The sequence below is a fragment of the Lutra lutra genome, chromosome 3 (genome assembly GCF_902655055.1).
Source record: "Lutra lutra chromosome 3, mLutLut1.2, whole genome shotgun sequence".
Classification (NCBI taxonomy): Eukaryota; Metazoa; Chordata; class Mammalia; order Carnivora; family Mustelidae; genus Lutra; species Lutra lutra.
This window is the reverse complement of record NC_062280.1, coordinates 90,127,372-90,146,633: the sequence shown is the minus strand read 5'-3', so window position 1 is coordinate 90,146,633 and position 19,262 is coordinate 90,127,372. Positions and strand designations below refer to the sequence as shown.

The following is a 19,262-nucleotide window of genomic DNA, read 5'->3' as shown; positions in this document are numbered from 1 at the left end:
ATGTTACTTTACTCACACATAGCAGCATTTCCCCATCTCCTGCCTTCCTAGGACCAATTTATTCTCCACAATTTTACAAAGATACTTGAAATGATTCTGAGTCTTCACTGCAAACTATTAATAGAAATTATTGCTTTTATAGTACAATAAACATTCTCACAAAGTTATCCCTTCACACTTGAGACCTATCTATAGTATAATTAATAATAATCATAATATTTAACATTTATCAACTCCTAAAATGTGTTAATTGCTTTACATGCATGATTTCATTTAATCTACAGAACAGCCCTGTGAGGCAATTTTGCTATTGTTATCTTGTTTTCAAATGAGTAATCTGAAGCTTATGAAAATGAGGGATTTCTTCAAGGGCACACATACATTAATGGTATAGCAAGAAACTGAATCCAGGTTTTTCTGAAACCGAAGTCCTTAACCATTATGCTGTGCTGGGTAGATTTCTAGAAAATAATTTGCTTTATTAAAGGAAATTTGCATTAAACATTTTGATAGATAAACGAAATTCCCCTCTTGAAACATGGAGTTATTTATAAACACATTGATAATGTATGTTAATGCTTTCACCAACATTGGATACTGTTAACATTTTGCTACCATCAACCTTTCTTTGTTTTGACTTGAATTTTTACTCGTAAACTTGAGCATGCATTTTAACATATGTTTTGGGACTTATTTTTTTCCGCAAGTTGCTGATTTTTTGCCCTTTTACTATTTTTCTCACTGAGATCTGTGTTCTTATTGATTTGTGGAAACTCTTTGTATATTAATAATATTAACACATTTTGTGCTATATACACTGAAAATACTTCCTTTCATTCTTGCCTTTGTGTTATATTTCAAGCATAATCCCAATAAAATCTTTTTGAATTTTTTTCTGAAATCATCTCTATACATTTTTACTTTGTGACTTTGTCTCTTGCTTTGGGGAGGTTTTGTCCACATTGAAGTCATTTTCAGAGATTATTTCTAACATTACACTTTTATTTTTTTTTAAGATTTTATTTATTTATTTGACAGAGAGAGAGAGAGATCACAAGTAGGCAGAGCAGCAGGCAGAGAGAGAGAGGGGAGGGAAGCAGGCTCCCTGCTGAGCAGAAAGCCTGATGCAGGCTTGATCCCAGGACCCTGAGATCATGACCTGAGCCAAAGGCAGAGGTTTAACCCACTGAGCCACCCAGGCGCCCCGATACATTTGTTATAAATTCCTGGGTAGATGAGTTTGTTTATTTATTTATTTATTTATTTATTTATTTGACACATAGAGAGAGAGAGATCACAAGCAGGCACACAGAGAGAGAGGGGGAAGCAGGCTCCCCACTGAGCAGAGAGCCCAATGAGGGGCTCAATCCCAGGACTCTGAGATCATGGCCTGAGCCAAAGTCAGAGGCTTAACCCACTGAGCTACTCAGGCACCCCTACTAATGTTATACTTTTAATCTAACCTTTATAAACTTTTGATTCAATCTTTCTTTATAGAGGCTATTAAGAAGTCACGTCCATCCTCCAGAGTCCTTGAGTTCCGATTATAATGAGCTAGGCTACTTTGGGTAAGCTATTTAACCTATTAACTGTTTCAGTTCCTTGTGTTAGAAATGGTCTAATAATAGTACCTATCTTGTAGGGATTTTCAAGTATTAAATGAATTAATGCACATGTTGCATTTAAAATGCCTGACTCAAAGTAAGCACTCAAGTATTAGCCTTTAACTATTTCATATATTTTATATATGCATATATATATATTTTTGTTTTGTTTTGTTTTGCTTTGTTTCAAGTTTTTATTTAAATTTTAGTTAGTTAACATATAGTGTAACATTGGTTTCAGGAGTAGAATTTAGTGATTCATCACTGACATATAATACCAAGTGCTCATCATAACATGTGCCCTCCTTATTACCCATCACCCTTTTAGCCCATCCCCACACCTTCCCTCCATCAACCCTCAGTTTGTTCTCTATAGTTAAGAGTCTCTTATGGTTTCATGCCTCTTTTCCCCCCATCTCCTATGTTTATCTGTTTTGTTTCTTAAATTCCACATATTAGTGAAATCATACATATCTGTCTTTCTCTGACTGACTTATTTTGCTTAGCATAATGCACACCAGCATTTATTTTAAATTCATCTGTATTTGTATTTTTTTTTAAAGATTTTATTTATTTACTTGACAGACAGGTAGAACACAAGTAGGCAGAGAGGCAGGCAGAGGGAGAGGGAGAAACAGGCTCTCCGCTGAGCAGGGAACCCGATGTGGGACTCGATCCCAGAACCTTGGGATCATGACCTGAGTGGAAGGCAGCCACTTAACCAACTGAGCCACCCAAGTGCCCCTGTATTTGCATTTTTTAGCATAAGTTAGAAATCTATTTTCTTTTCCAAAATGGGGAAACACTTGTCCTTACATCTTTGGTTAAATTTTGCATCATGTCCTCACTGATTCACATCAGTTGCATGGTCAAATTCCATTTGTATACTAGTCTGTTTTCCAACCTTACTAACATGTATATTTCCAATTCTTTCATCAATCTGTGTGTGTGTGTGTGTGTGTGTGTGTGTGAATGTGTCTAACACATTAAGAAACTGAGAACTGGAGAGTTGATGTAAGGAGATAAGGATACCCAGTTACAAATGATCTCAAATTTATACCTACATCTCCTCAAAATGGCTATATTCCTAGAAGTGGTCTTACTCCTTCAAAGTACATGCATATGAAATATAATCTGTCCCCCATACACCACTACCTTTTGTTATGAAATACTTATGAACACAGTACATTTTTAGTTATGTACATATTTCTTTCCACTATTTTTATGAAGAAATGATAATTATTCATTTTTAATACTGCCACCCCACTATTTTGAGGTACAGCCCATGTCTCATTAACGTTTGTATTGCTGGTGTCTGCCAGTGCCTAGCACAACACAAAAATCAATACATGTTTACTTAATTGAATAGATTTTAAAAATAATGTGCAGTCCATGTTGGAGTCAACATCTTGCAATGTGTTGTGGCTCCTCATATTCCAAGTATTTGTCCTCACTTTCAGATACCTCATCTCTTCCACTAAAACCCAAAATAGTCCTTTACTCCAAGCAGTTGGTCCAACTAACTATCTCAGAGTACATAAGTTGATTTCTATTACTTCTCTATTATAGCTTTTATTATTAAAACTTCATGAAATTTTCCTTAGCCCCACTGATTTCTCTTTCTTCCTGAGCCAGCAGTTAGAATTATTTAATTTTAGAGGTAAAAACCATCTTAGACTTGATCTAGGTTAAACCCTTCATTTAATAATGAGGAAATGGATGGCTAACAAGGTTACAAAACTTTCCCTCAGAGTATTTTTAATGACCATGGCTTACAGTTTAGTTTTCAACTTTGTATTTCACTTTAATTTTGTACCAATGGGATTAAAAACTCCTCTGGAATTAAAACTAGCAGTACATTCAGCAATTCATTGAATAAATATTAATTAAGTGCCAACTATGGGACAAGCAATAATCTAGACTCTAGAAATGCAAAAGTACTACATACATAAGCCTGGTTTTTATGTAGCCATAGTCTACAGATGAAACAGATGTTAACTAAAAATTACCAAAATAACTGTAAATCAGTGTTTTATTAAAATTGTGATATGTTATAAGAAAACATATAATGTCATGAAAATAGACACTGAACTATTTAATTTTGACTGGAAAAGCAGGGAAAGTTTTTTCAAAGAAGTGGCATTTCACTGAAATCTGAAGAATGACTACAAGTTCAGCAGGCATAGAGGGAAAGATTTCTTCATGTAGAGAAAATTATGAGTTCAAAAAAACTGAGCCTGGAAGTAGTTTGGGATTTTATGGAAAAAGACAGAAACCAAGTGTGACTAAATCAACAGAGGGAAAACTGAGGATGGCTATGACAGGAAGCCTAGGTTAGGCACTATGAGCAACATCAACAGTAACGTCTCCCCCTGAAGACTCAGAACCTTAATAGAAATCCTTTAGGAAGTTATTACAGGGGAGCTATGTTATTATTTTTACATTAAAAAGTCTTGCTATGGGGGACACCTGGGTGGCTCAGTTGGTTAAGCAGCTGCCTTCGGCTCAGGTCATGATCCCAGCGTCCTGGGATTGAGTCCCACATCAGGCTCCTTGCTTGGCAGGGAGCCTGCTTCTCCCTCTGCCTCTGTCTGCCATTCTGTCTGCCTGTGCTTGCTCTCTCTCTCTCTCTGACAAATAAATAAAAATCTTTAAAAAAAAAAAAAGTCTTGCTATGGATTTTATGTTTAAAAAAAAAAGTAGTTGGGCACCTGGGTGGCTCAGTTGGTTAAGCAACTGCCTTCGGCTCAGGTCATGGAGTCCAAGGATCAAGTCCCACATCGGGCCCTCTGCTCAGCAGGGAGCCAGCTTCTCCCTCTGCCCCTTGTCCCTTTCATGCTCTCTCTTTCAAATATATAAAATCTTAAAAAACAAAAACAAAACAAACAAACAAACAAACAAAAAACCTAGTTAGGAAACATAAGAAAAATAAAGTGGGAGACCATCCTGCAGCCCTGGGGAGAAAAGAAATAAGATGACAGCCACAGAGATGGAGGGTAAAAGTGAAAAGAAGAGGTCTGAGTTGGTAGTATACACAGGACTTCATGTTTATTCAAACAAGAAGATGTCACAGATCATTCCTGGTTTTCTGGTATCACCAACTGGGTGAAATGTGTGATACAACTGTGGAACAAAAATGATAGAAATTTCTGACTTAAGCCGATTTAAGTTTGAGGGACCATGAGAAATCCAAGTGAATATATTATATCGGAGATTGATGATATGGTTTTGGAGATATAAATGTGAGAATTGTTGGCATAATAATATATGTAAATCCATATGACTGAATAAAATCACCAGGGAGAGAATGTCAGGAATAATCCCAATAAATTCAAACACTTTGAGGTCAAGTAAAGGTAGAAAAACTGGCAAAAGACTATGACAAATAGCAGCCATAGTGGAAGGTGAAAACCCAATATATGATAGTGTCATGAAAGCCAAGAACAAATAGTATACCTGACAAAGTTGTGACTCAAGAAGTATTTTTAAGATAAATGAATGAAACTACTCATCTGTATTGAATGCTGCCAACAAGTCAATTAAGATGGGAGCTGAAAAGCATCCACTGAATTTAACAATATGAAAATCAATGATGACCTTATGAGAGTGGTTTTGGTAATGGCGGTAGGGAAAATGGGTGGGAAAGGATATCAAATCAAAGCTGGCTGAGGAATAAAGGGGCTCCAGCTCATAAGATTAACCAAGATTACTACTCAGGGGGAAAAAAAGTACACACACACACACACACACACACACACACACATAGTAAATAAACCTATAACTTGATTTTTAAAAAGTGGGAAAACTATAAACAAGTAGTTAAGAAAACAGAAACCTTGGGACGCCTGGGTGGCTCAGTGGGTTAAAGTCTCTGCCTTCAGCTTAGGTCATGGTCCCAGGGTCTGGGATTGAGCCCCACATCAAGCTCTCTGCTCCTCGGGGAGCCTGCTTCCTCCTCTTTCTCTCTGCCTGTGTTTCTGCCTACTTGTGATTTCTGTCTGTCAAATAAATAAATAAATCTTTAATAAAAAAGAAAACAGAAACCTTGATGGTCAAAAACATGAAAAGATGTCCAACTAATAATAATCAGGAAATGTAACAACACTACAGTGAAATATTGTGGTAGGCAGCCTCTGGGATGATTTTCAGTGATACCTGCTTCCTAGTGTTCACGCTCTTATATAACTCTCTCAAGGGTGGGCTGGACCTCATAACTTGCAACTAATTAATAAAATATAACAAAGTAATAAATATTTTAATTAATAAAATATGACTAATGTCTGTTTCAAGAGATAAGGTTACAAACACACCAATATCTCCCTGGAACTTGTGTTAATTCTCTTGCTTGCTTTGAGTGAAACTTGTTGCTATATTGTCAGCTGCCCTATAGAAAGGCACATAAAGCAAAGAACCAAAGAAGCTCTCTTACCAACAGCCAATGAGGAATACAGTACACATACTTTAATATAATAGCACAGAAAGAAACAAATCCTGCTAATAACCATATGCGTAAGTTTAGAAGTGAATCTTCTCCAATAAAGCCTTTAGATAAAAACCCAGCCCCTGCTAGCATCTGTTTCCTCCCTGTGAGAAAACTTGAGGCAGAGATAACCAGCGAAGTCTGTCATCATAAGAAACTATAAGATAAATGTTTGTGTGTTAAGCCACTAAGCTGTGGAGCGATTTGCTGTTCAGTAATAAATAACAAATACAAAAAACATTTTATATCCCTCAAATAAGCAGTAATCTAAAATTTTGATTAAAACAAGTGTTGTTAAAGATGTGGAGAACAAGGGAATATGCTTACACTTCTGCTGTGGGTGTAAACTGTTTCAATCACATTGATAAACAATTTGACTACCCCCAGTAAACCAAAGATGCTGTACCCTCTTGCCATCAATACTGTAAGGAGATAATTTCATGCAAGCCAAAAGAAATATAAATAAACATGATTATTTCAAAATTGTTTAAAAGGGTAAAAACTGGATGACCTAAATGTTCATCAATATGAGAATGGATAAATTGTGATATATTCCTGCTGTGGAACAATACATTAAAGTTAACATAAATGAACATGATCTTCACGTATTCGTATAATGTACAAAAGTATAATAATACCTGAATATGATTTGGGTAGATATAAAAGATATAAACAATATCATATCACTTATAAATAAATATAAATATAATAAAATATAAAAATTGTATGGAAATGGTACATACCTTCTCTTATAGTCAACCTTCTAGAAGGGATGGGAATTAAATGAGGAATAATTTAATTATATCCATAATATAATATTTCTTGGGGAATAAAAGATCCAATGCAAATATGGCAAAATATCAAGGTTAATTAAATTTGAGGGTGTGTGGGTACATGGCTATGAGTTATATTTCTTTATAGTTTGTTTGATGTATTTCATAATAATTTAAACTTTGAGAACTATGGGTCTTGGGTGTCTGGGTGGCTCAGTCAGTTAAGTGTCTGCCTTCAGCTCAGGTCGTGATCCCAGGTCCTGGGATAGAGTCCTGCATCAGGTTCCCTGCTCAGCAGAGAGCCTGCTTCTCCTTCCTCCTCTGCCCTTCCCCTCCTCATGCTCTCTCTGTCAAATAAATAAATAAAACCTTAAAAAAAAATCGCGAGTCTTGGGAACATAGCTGACACAACAACAAGAAGTTATTCCTAGAGTTTTCAAACTAATGTAGAAGAAAAAAAAAAACCTAGATTTTAATAATTTATTATTTTATCATTTATAATTTTCTTCAATTTTATCCTATATCCTTATGTGTGTTTTATTAGAAGATTGATCACTAAATAAATTGTTCTTGTATATTTGATGTTTGGATTTCCTGAAGGTAAGAATTAGAAACAAAATCTACTAAGCTGGAACATCAGAACAAAGTTTGTTTTATTCTTGACTGAAGGTATACAGTGTGGCATGAAGAATACCCGACTGAATTATTAAGCTCAATTCCAGTACTGGTTTTATTCTGGGCAAGTCCCAGGATTCCTTGTCTATAATAGCAGAGGATTAAACTAAATGATCTCCTAAATCCTACCATTTTTAAGCTTCCTTCAGTCCAACAGAATTTGGGAAAGAAGAATTGTAATAAACTCACAGATATTTCCAATTCTCACCCACAATGAGAGATGTCCTCAACACAGCCAGGCTGTGTGGGGGATTAACAACTTCCCTTTGACTTCACTGTCCTTGTACTCTCAGTGCTTGTTCTCTCTAACCTGGTTACTTCCTTTCAGGTTTAGCTGAAGGAAGAATTCAGAAGCAAAAGTAAATAAAAGTAAAACTCAAAGTGAAGTAAGGGGGGAAAAATATATGTGTGTGTGCAGTTTGGTGCCTTAATAGTGCTGGTTGCTCCTTCACATTTGGGGATATAATTTCTTGAAAGAGAATGGAGATGAAAATGGACCAGAATGCCAAGAGACTGGGTTGAGAGATGAAAAGCAATACTATCTGCAATCTTCTTAGGCTAAATTTTTTGTTGTTGTTGTTTTTGTTTTTTTTTAACCAACTAGCAGTGCTTACAAGCACTATTTAATCTGTTAGAAAAACAGTTTTAGATAAATCAGAGAAAGGGATCTTGAGAAAATCAAAAGTAGATGATGTAAAAGGATTTCTAGGAAAGCACTATGCAATGGGCTTTATAATTACCCTTTTGATAAAAACTACCAATTGATTAGGAAACTTTTAAAGTACGCATATTCTCTCAAAATGGCCTGACTACAACTTTCCTTGGAATTTTTGTGATAGGAGAATTTTTTTTATATAACTTAGTTGAATTGATAATACATTTAATGGGACATGTAACAGAAGGACTGCTTATCTATGCCTTAGGATGATGCTAAACTATTTTAAATATGAAGTCACAAGAGAGGACTATTTATCTAATCTGAAATCTCTTCCTCATTTAAGATATATTATGAGATTAACAATAAACTATTTTATAGGAGCTTCTCCCTGCTCCCTCTCACTCACTGCCCCCCTTTTTTGCAGTCAGATTCAGATTTTGGTTTATTTTATCCACTTAAAATTATTTCTTAGGAAAATGTGGGTAAGAAACGTTATTGCTCTTTGCACTCTGCACATGTGATATGGCACAAACCCAAGAATCCTGGGAAGCCTTAGAAGCCAGAAAAGACAGAGTAACATTTCTGCCCTGGAGTATCCAGAACCAAAACTAATACAGATTTTTGTACCTAGAAGTGGGGTGTTACTAGAATAAATATCTAAAAATGTGGAAGTGGCTTTAGAATTGGGTAGGGGATAGAAGCTGGAAGAATTTTGAGAAACATGTTAGAAGAAGTCTCAATTTCTTTGAACAAACTCTTAGTTTCTTCAAGAGAGTGCTGGTAAAGACTCAGAAGGAAGTGAGGAGCATAGCAGAGAAAATCTAGATCATCTTAGAGAATGTGTAAATCATCAAAAACAAATTGTTCATTGAATATAGCAATGCTAAATATGCTTTTGGTGAGAGCTTGAGAAGGAAATGAGGAACATGATATTGAAATTGGAAAAAAGAAGATCCTTATTATTTAGTGGCAGGAAGCATAGTTGTATTGTGCCCTATGGTCATGTGAAAACAGAACTTATAAGCAATGAACTTGCGTATCCAGCTGAGTAGGTTTTCAAGCAAAGTATAGAAGGTGGCTCTTGCTTCTTGCTGTTTATATTAAAAAAAAATACAACAGGAAAGAGATAAGCTGAGGAAAGAACTGTTTAGCCAAACAGAACCTGTACTTAAGATTTGGAAAAGCATCAGCTTATCTTGATTTCAGAAGATGCTAAGATTAGGAGATTCACTGCCAGGAAAGTGTTCTCTAGAAGACAAAGCCAAGGGTGTGGCTTTTGCTAGTGCCTTGAAAGTATCAAATTTGCAGAGTGTAAAAGCACACAGAGGACTCTTTAAAGAGATTAGGAATGTGGTTCAGCCATCTCAGCAGAAGCCAGAGAGAGATGGGATTATTCAGGAAAGATCTGTGGAGGAGCCTTATGTCTAATGGAGTGAATCCCTGTGATATACATGGGAGACCCACAAGGTCCTTGAGGATGCTATATCAGCAGAAACTCTGTTAGCTTAAACTAAAGGGGACAGAAACAGGACAAAAGGAAGGAAGGTAGTCAAACTACCAAAATTATCAAGGTTAAAAAAATCTGATAAAATTACTCAATTACAAATATATACTACTCTTCAAGGAAAAGGAAGAATAACTCAAAGCACAGAGCTATGGGCCCAGATGGAGCCAATAACCACAGAAGATTATCCCCAGGTTTTGAAACCTAATGGAGTTCACTACTAGTATTTCTAAATTTGCTTGGGACCAATCACTCCTTTTTTTTTTTTTTTTTTCCTTTTAATCCTTTTGTTTTCTCTCTTTTAAACTAGGAATGTTTACAACTTTTATCTTATTTTTGTCACATGATTGGATTTGGGCAACAGGAAACTTGTTTTCTAGTTTCACAGGTCCACAGATGGAGAGCAATTTTGCTCCAGGATGGGTCACACACAGAGTCTCAATTATACCTGAGTTAGACGATTTGGATGGTAAGATTTAGGTCTTTTTAACTGATATTTAGATGAGATTTTTAGACTTTAGGTTGATGCTGTGATGGATTGAAACTTTTGAGAATGTTTGGATGAGCTGAACATATTTTGCAAGTGAATGGATGTAAATTTTGGGGGGCTAAAGAATAGACTGTACTAGGCTGAATAATGGCCCCTCCTCCAACAATGTCCAATCTCTGGAACCTGTGAATATCCTAATAGCAAAAGGGATTTTGCAGGAAGGATTGAATTAAGGAGTTTATGGTGGAGAGATTTTCCTCTATTATTTGGATGAGCCCAATGCAATCATAAGGATCCTAATAATAGGGATGTAGAAAGATCAGCTAGAAGAAAAAACAATGTGATGATGGAGCAGAGATGAGAGTGATGCCCAGCTTTAAACCAAGGAATGATAGTAGCCTCTAAAGCTGGAAAATACAAAGGACAGATTTGTCTCTGGAGCCTCCAGAAGAAACTAACCTGTTGACACCTTACTTGATTGCCCCCAGCAATAGGAAACTAATGAAATGTGTTTGTTCTTGATCCATGAATTCTTCAACAATAATTATTTTGATATATTTACAAATATAAGATAGAGCATTCTTCAGTTAAAAAAGGATCATAAGGGGCGCCTGGGTGGCTGGGTTAAGCCTGGGTTAAGCCGCTGCCTTCGGCTCAGGTCATGATCTCAGGGTCCTGGGATCGAGCCCCGCATCAGGCTCTCTGTTCAGCAGGGAGCCTGCTTCCTCCTCTCTCTCTGCCTGCCTCTCTGCCTGCTTGTGATCTCTCTCTGTCAAATAAATAAATAACATCTTTAAAAAAAAAAAAGGATCATAAAACATTTAAGTACATACAATGCATTTATCTGAAGAAGTTCTGAGGTAAACATTTTCCACAAGGAAAAATAAATACAGAATGATTCAGTTATATCTGGAATCAAGAAAGAATCACCAGAAGATATTTCTTTTCAAAAGTTCACATTAAATTTATGACTCTCTGAGTTCTCATCTAAGGGATTTTTTCATTATGATTATATATTTTTCTTAATATCTTGTAGAAGCAAAACCCTACATCTGATTTTCAGAACAAAATATTTTAACTACTTCAAAATTAGATTCTTAAATAACAAAAACATTAAATTCACTTTAATTGATAGTATAAATATATGCCATATGTCCTGTGGTGGTATTAATATATAGGAGATATAAATGCAGAAATAAAAAAAAAAAACTTAAATGTTTGGGCTAGTCCAGATTTAATAATTATGATTATACGTTGAAGACTACTCCTGTGTCCCAGAAACTGCTATATGGTATATATACACCTATTGCTAGTTATAATAATGGCTTACAATACAAATATTACTCTTATAGCTATTTTATAGGGAATTTTAGTAAACTTTTGACTTATAGGTGTCTGTGGTAGTTATTGGCAAGGGAACACTACTATTAAAATTCACAGATTATCTATCATGCCATGCTTCTGAATCTGAAGAGAAAAGGCTTCTGTCATTATCTCAAAGAATTCATGTTTTCCCAACATGGAAAAGGAGTGTAATTTAAAAAAAAAAAAAAAGACCAACACTCTACCTGTGATTCAATGCCATAATAACTCAATTTGTCCTAATGTTCATTCTGTTTTTCTTTCTTTTTCTTCTTTTTAAGATTTTATTTATTTATTTATTTACTTGCGAGCAAAAGTGAGCAGAGGGAGCAGCAGAGAGACAAATAGGCATCACCCACTGAGTGAGGAGCCTGCTGCTGGGGCTCCATCCCTGGACCCTGAAATCATGACCTGAGCCAAAATCAGATGCTTAATCAACTGAGTCGCCCAGGTACCCCTTCATCCTATTCTAATAGAAGAAGAAAATAGAAGAAATAGAAGAAAACGTTCAACAAAACTCAGACCTGAACTCTAGTTTTATTTTGTCATAATCAAGGAAGTCATAGTTGGGACAATGCAGTCTATCAAATTCAAGACTTGCTAGATTTTCTTAATGAAAAATCTGTTTTATAGTAATTACCCTCTTAAATCTCAATGCAATTTTGTGAGACTAGTAAGCTAAACAGTCTCATTTTAAAGACAAATGGTTTCAAAATTTATGAGAATGTAATTCTATATTCTTATTTTAATTTACAGTCATGCATTCCACTTACAGTTTTCACCAGAAAAGGTCTTAAATTATTTTGCACTTTTACAATATTGTGATTCTCATAGCTGTTGGCCCTTGACCACATAAAGTTGAGGGAAAGTTTTTATTTGATTTGATTTTTTTTAAGGTAGAGGAGTAATATGTCAACAGATTGATTGCAAATCTCTCCTGTTCTGTGTCTGCATTTAATCTTCTAAAACAATTTCATTTCTACCTATGAGATATAGACCAATGATTTCTTTTCCATGTAAAGCATTTCACCAATTCTAAAAGAGAATGCTAAAAGAGAGTCTGAAATGATCAATTCTACCAATTAAACTTCAATAGTAAGATCTCTGGTTTAGAACTGACTTGGCATATTTACAGTTCATGGTTCAGAGATTTAAAGCATAGTCAGTAAATGTTTCAGGAATGTAGACATTTTTAAATAGAGGCACTTGACTGCTGGATACTCTGTACTTGAGTTCTCTATAAAAACACTGATGTAAAACATAAGAATTTCAATGTTTCTCCTGTCAATTTTCTTCCTGACATGAATCTTTTAGTTCCAATTTGTACATATGTATATATACTCATATACACACATACCAAGATGTTCTCATATACCTATGACATACACATATTATATGTTCTATTTGTGTGTTTGTATTAATAATGGCATCTAGTAGCTACTAAGCATGAAATAGGTCCCAAATACTGGTCTAAAAGCTCTATATTGACTTACACATTTCATCCTTACAACATTAGGTATGTTTTATTAATATCTCAATTTTGTAGATTGGAAAACAAAACTAAATAAAACACACACAAAAATGAGACACAGATATAAATTTTCCTAAGATCAAATAAGAAGTAATCAGTGCCATAGGAATTTGAACCAAAGCAACCCAAAAACAGAAGTCATCATTTACTCTTTCAGATGAATGATGAAAGTGAAAGCACATACCACATAATTAAAGAAACTGAGGCACATGGAGTTTAATTTATGGAGAATCTAACAATTAGGATACAGTACTGTGAGAATTTCAACCCATGTTATCTGATTCTAGAAACTACAGTCTTATCTATTTAACTGCATTGCCATTTTGTTAGAAATTTGCCTTTCTAGAACCGCTGACTACACAAAGACATTATATCTATGTATCAAAAAGATGTTTCAGGGCACCTGGGTGGCTCAGTGGGTTAAAGCCTCTGCCTTCGGCTCAGGTCATGATCCCAGGGTCCTGGGACTGAGCCCCGCATCAGGCTCTCTGCTCAGCAGGGAGCCTGCTTTCTCCTCTCTCTCTCTCTGCCTGCCTCTCTGCCTACTTGTGATCTCTGTCTGTCAAATAAATAAATAAAATCTTTAAAAAAAAAAAAGATGTTTCGATCAAGAGGCCATGGAAAGAAATGTGGCTATCAAACACCTCCTGATCCTTTACCTACTATGGGCAAGTGATGATAAAAAGCTAATTTATGATAGATAAATTTATGATAAATTTTTTATAAATAAATTCTTAATCTACCAACTTTCTCAGTCAAACCATTATCCAGGATACAGTTCAAGATCATGTTTGCCTGTTATTTCTAATTCCTTCTCCTTTAACTGTTAGTTCTTATAAAAAATGGGAGAGCCAGAATATACTGTAGATGCTATTAATTAAAGTGTTTAACTCTCTTTGCAATCTAACTCTTCCCTGAGGAATCTCATGGCCTAACTGGGGGGTTCAAAAACTAATTTCTATTATTATTCGCCTTGATCTTAGAAGCCATATTTGCATATACAAATAAGATGCATTATATGTGCTAACCACTACTATTCTAGGCACGGTTCCTATATCGTCACTATTCCTCACGACACAATCTAGCTAAGGATGCATTCCCTTTTATATATAAGGGGCATTGGAAAGGATAGGTAATTTCTCCCAAGATTGACTAGCTAGTAAGTGGCAGATGCGGGATTCAAATTAAGGTCAGTTTGCCTCAAAAGACTTTCCTGTGTCCACTTAATCACACAGCTCCACAGAAACAAACACATTCCACTCTGCATATATAGATAAGGCTGAAAATAATGTATACACATCAATCACAAACCCGTACGTGATGTGTATCCTTTGATATCTATCTATTATTTTTGTTGTGCCTTACTTGCTTATATATGTTATATGTAGATAAGGGAATTTATTTAGAAAAACAAAACACTACGATGTTAAATAGCTTGAGATCTTTAAAATCCAGATTTAAAATGATATAATAGGCTATTTTCTTCTATTTTATTTTGTGAATGGCTCCAATTAATGCTAGAAATGTAGTATTTCTCATAAAAACTTAGAAAACTTCCTTTGATCAAAGTTTAATTTAGTAAACCTTAAATTTTAAACCACAAGAGTTTTTCAACCTTATAAATGTCTATTTTAGCAATAGAATAAACTAGAATAAACAACAGTCAGCTGACTTATTTTTAAACCAGCTGTGAAAATTTATTATGAAAATATCATCCCTGTTTTCAATATAAAAGACTGATTGAAATGTAAATTTCTATAAGATTTTTTATAGTCACAATAAATATAAAATGTGGAGGTATTAAGAGCATTATGTGCTCTTGTAAACACTTGGAAGACTTTAATTTTAAAAAGGCTTCGGGTCTTTCACAAGGTAACCATAGTAATGCAATAAGAAAAATGGAATATCTGCCATTTTTTATTATATTATTTCCTGTTTTATACATTTGATTTATGCTTTTACAAGAATTGTTTTTTTTTGTTTTTTTTTTGTTTTTTTTTTTTTAAAGATTTTATTTATTTATTTGACAGAGAGATAGATCACAAGTAGACAGAAAGGCAGTCAGAGAGAGAGGAGGAAGCAGGCTCTCCACCGAGCAGAGAGCCCGATGTGGGCCTCGATCCCAGGACTCTGGGATCATGACCTGAGCCGAAGGCAGAGGCTTTAACCCACTGAGCCACCCAGGCGCCCTACAAGAATTGTTTTTATCAATGAATTCCAATACATTATTTGCAGGCAATTTTGAATTCCAATTTTTTTTTCAGTCAACTTCATCTTTTAAATGTTTAGAACATAAATTAGGCTAAAATAATTTTCTTGAATTTTATTATGCATACACACACATGCTGTTTCTTGGTATTCCAATTATGTCCCTTTGAATTTTCTAGCCCATGCTGTGGTACAAGTGTCCCATATGTTCAAGTTAATTGTACGTTCACAAGGAAAAATATGCCAAATCCAGAGAAAGAATGACATCCATAAATTTATACATGTAATGGAAAGTATAAATAAATTGGTTATGGGACTCTACTTTTTTCCAACATTAGTTTGTATCTCAATTTTACACCTGGTTTTTAGTAGAAGTTCAAGTCAAATTGGAATCAACTGCAAATAAATTAAGAAATACTATGCTAGGTAACCATGGTATAGATTTGCATAGTGGACATCAATAACTAGGGACTTTGCTCTTTGAAAATGTCATAATTATTTTTGAGCCTAAAAATGACAGAGCTCTTATTCTGATATCAAACTCTGGTATCACATATATGCCAAATTCTGATGCTGAATATTACATTCTAGAGACAAGTTTTAATTAAACACAACAAACAGACATTTGCTGGCAGTTTCATTCGGAGTTCATTTGCATTCAGTTGGCTTCCATCATACAAAATGAGATGACATATTCTTTTCCTCCTTCCAGGGTGCCTCCTTTCTAGTATAGTGAGTTTATCTATAAGGTACCTCAGCAAGAACACATGAGACAAATAGGGAGAAAAAGATACATTCTAAGAGTGAATATAATTTAAGAAATTCAAAGGAAAGCCAACAGCATTTTATTGATGCTCTGACATTTCTAAGAATGGAATATTAAATAGATGAAAAACTGACTTCTGAAATAAAACCCAGGAAAACCAATGGTTCAAAGAAGACAGTAGTAAGTAATTGCTGAAAAGACTTTATTATTATTGATTTCATCTGAATAATTGTCTACCAGACATCCATTTAACCTGGTCCATTTATACTCTTATGAGAAGGCAGACATCTAGGAATGACTCCTCAATTTGGGGAAATATGTATTTCTATACTGAATTTCTGTATAGGAGCATATGGAAACTTGGGATATTTTCTAATTCCCTTCTGGTTTACTCCTAGAATTTATGGCTCTGTGCCTCAGTGGTTATTGGCTACACTGTTCAAGTGACCAGATGGAAATAGAATCCCTTTTCTACTCAAGTTAGAAGAAAAAGAAAATTAACCAAACAATCAGCCAACATGCACATATATATGTCACAAGGCATTTTGCTGGATACTTTGAGGCCTACTACAGAATAAGCCATGATACTAGTCCTGAGGAAGTCAAAGCATATGCAGGAGTCAGTTAGTTCCTGTAGAGCAGGATACTGACTTTAAACACACCAGAACACATTTAGGGACTCGGATTACTGGATTTCTTAACAGCATTTGAAACTCCTAATTATTCTGTACATTGGACTTGGATGTATGCTTTTGGTTGTACCAGGTTTAGGCAGGTTTGCACAGGTTTAGGCAACCTGTACAAACTTCTCTATTTACATGGCTTCTATTTCCTACCCAAACTCCATTTTTAACACAATGTCTTCTGCACTTCAAAATCTTTTATTCTTTCTGTGCCTGAAACTCTCCCTGAATACTGTATAGACAACCTGAATTCAGCATTTTTAACATGGAAATCATGCTCTTCTTCCTAAGGTTGTTCCCTGTCCTAAAATTGGTATCCTTGCAGTCATTTTGGACATTAACCAATTTTCCAACCTGAAAATACAGTCATTATCTCTGACTCCTCATCCCTTCCTTTATATATGCTGTTAGTCAGTGTGTTATCTGAATTCTCTCCTGCCCTGTCAGACCCTTGGTTCAAGTCTTCTTTCTTCAGTTAGATTAATGAAAATGCCATCTCAATTGATTTTTCTACAAAGCAACTGAGTCATTTTTTTTTTAAACAGACATTTGATAAACTCACTCTTCTACCTAAATTCAGTCAATGACTGCAAATCTTTCAGGATAAAAAGAGTATCCATATCAATAACTTACATGGTTCTCTGTGATCATGCTCTGCTTTATCTCTTACCCTTACCTTTTACCATGAAGTTAAAGTGCACTAACCTGTGAATTCTCCATGCTCTTGTTCAACACAGATCCTTTGCATAAACTATTCTCTCTCCTTGTAAGCCCTTGTTCCTCTTCGCTCTTCCCCTTGACAAATCCCTATTCATTATTCCAGCATATGGTATTTTATAACTTGTGGTTCTTGTGAGCATTCCCCTTCCATGCCTACTTCTCAGACTAGAAAAGGCTGGGCTTTGGGGGAAAGCAGAATTCAGATAATAACTGGAAGGAAAGTGGGGAGGATACTGAACAAGGCCTGGCCAAAATAGACACCATGTGCACCAGGGACTGGGAGCAAGCCTGCCCTAGTGTCCCTGACCATAGTGGAGCAAACCTGCCCTGGTCCTTAACGCGCCAGGCTCTGTTCTAAGAGCTTCTTGCATATAAATCATTTACTCATCCCCAAAATCCTGCTCTCACCTGCATTTTATAGATATGGGAGATTAAACTGCATGGCTAGTGATAAATTCAGGATTTGAAATCATTCGTTTGACCTCATCCTTGTCCTGGGTCTACATGATTAGGAAGTTCCTAAAATTACATACTGAAGAATGTGGGCTCATTACCATTGAATTGTTCCTGAAAAACAAAGAAAAATAGCATAATCTTCTCTCTTAGACATCCTTAGGGAACAAGTGGTACTCTTTAAAAACCACAATGAACATAAAGATACAATTCTCATAAAATTTGAACAGAAAAGGAGATATTAAATGACAATAGATGAGAAAAGCATCTTGTTACTTCTTTTCTGGGCCTCATATTTCTGCAGATGATTACATTCCATCTCTGCCTTTTATTTTTCTTGCTGAATAATTTTTCATAGACCTTGTTCTGCACACTCATCAACTTTGATAGTCCTTTTGATAGTTTTTTTTTAATCCCTAAGTCTCTTTTCATCATACTGAATAGTTCAAATAACATTACTCTAAATTCTCCTTTCTGTAACATTTTAAGAAACAATGTTTGATTATTTAAGGCTAGTATTGGCACATGTGGAAATGATTGTCCACAATGAACTATGGACTCTTCGTAGCTGGGTTCACACCGTGAAAATTGTCTCTTTCTTGTGTGTAGATTATTTTTCCCTACACAAGATTATTATGCTGTATAATCCCTATTGAATATAATTCTCTACAACTATGCTATTTACCATGGAACCTAACTTAGGTTAAGATCTGTTCCTGTCATTTGAAAAGCTGCATAATGAATAAAAAGTAATTTGTCTTTTTTCTGATGCCTTCTGGGATGTATTTATTGTCCTTATAACAAGAGATGAAAGAGACCACTTTTTTTCTGCCCTCTTGGAAACTGCCCAGTAGTCTCTCATGAAAATACGTCTGGTCTGCTTTGGAAGGATTGCTGCACCATTGTCGAGGGATAATGATGATGGTGATGGTCTCAGATGCTATAATAAATTATTTATACAAATTTATTTAATCTTCACAACAAATTTATAAAGTAAATATTATTATCCCGACTTTGAAGTTAAGAAGACTAAATCTTAGAAGTTATAACTTGGCATTATCATGCCCTTGGAACTGTGATCTGAAGCAAGACTAACTTCATCCAGATATGAAAATAAACTGCCTTAAACAATGACCACCTCCTCAATTGTCCTCATTACATAAACACATATATCTGCTTAATAATTGTAATGCTGCTGCAAGGTTAAAAAAAAAAATACATATTGAGGTTCTAAATGTCATACAAAGGCCCAGGACCAAGGTCCATTGAAAACATTGTAAAAATTATTGATCCAATGCTACAGTGACTGAGTTACTCCCAAATTCTAGGAAAAACTAGATGTAGCTTGTATGTTC

The 19,262-nt window shown here is 35.2% G+C and overlaps 1 protein-coding gene across 1 annotated transcript in view; it reads right to left on the bottom strand.

The window, feature by feature from the left end:
- Positions 1-19,262, bottom strand: part of LRP1B (LDL receptor related protein 1B) — a 1,982,574-nt gene that overhangs the window by 1,486,341 nt on the left and 476,971 nt on the right.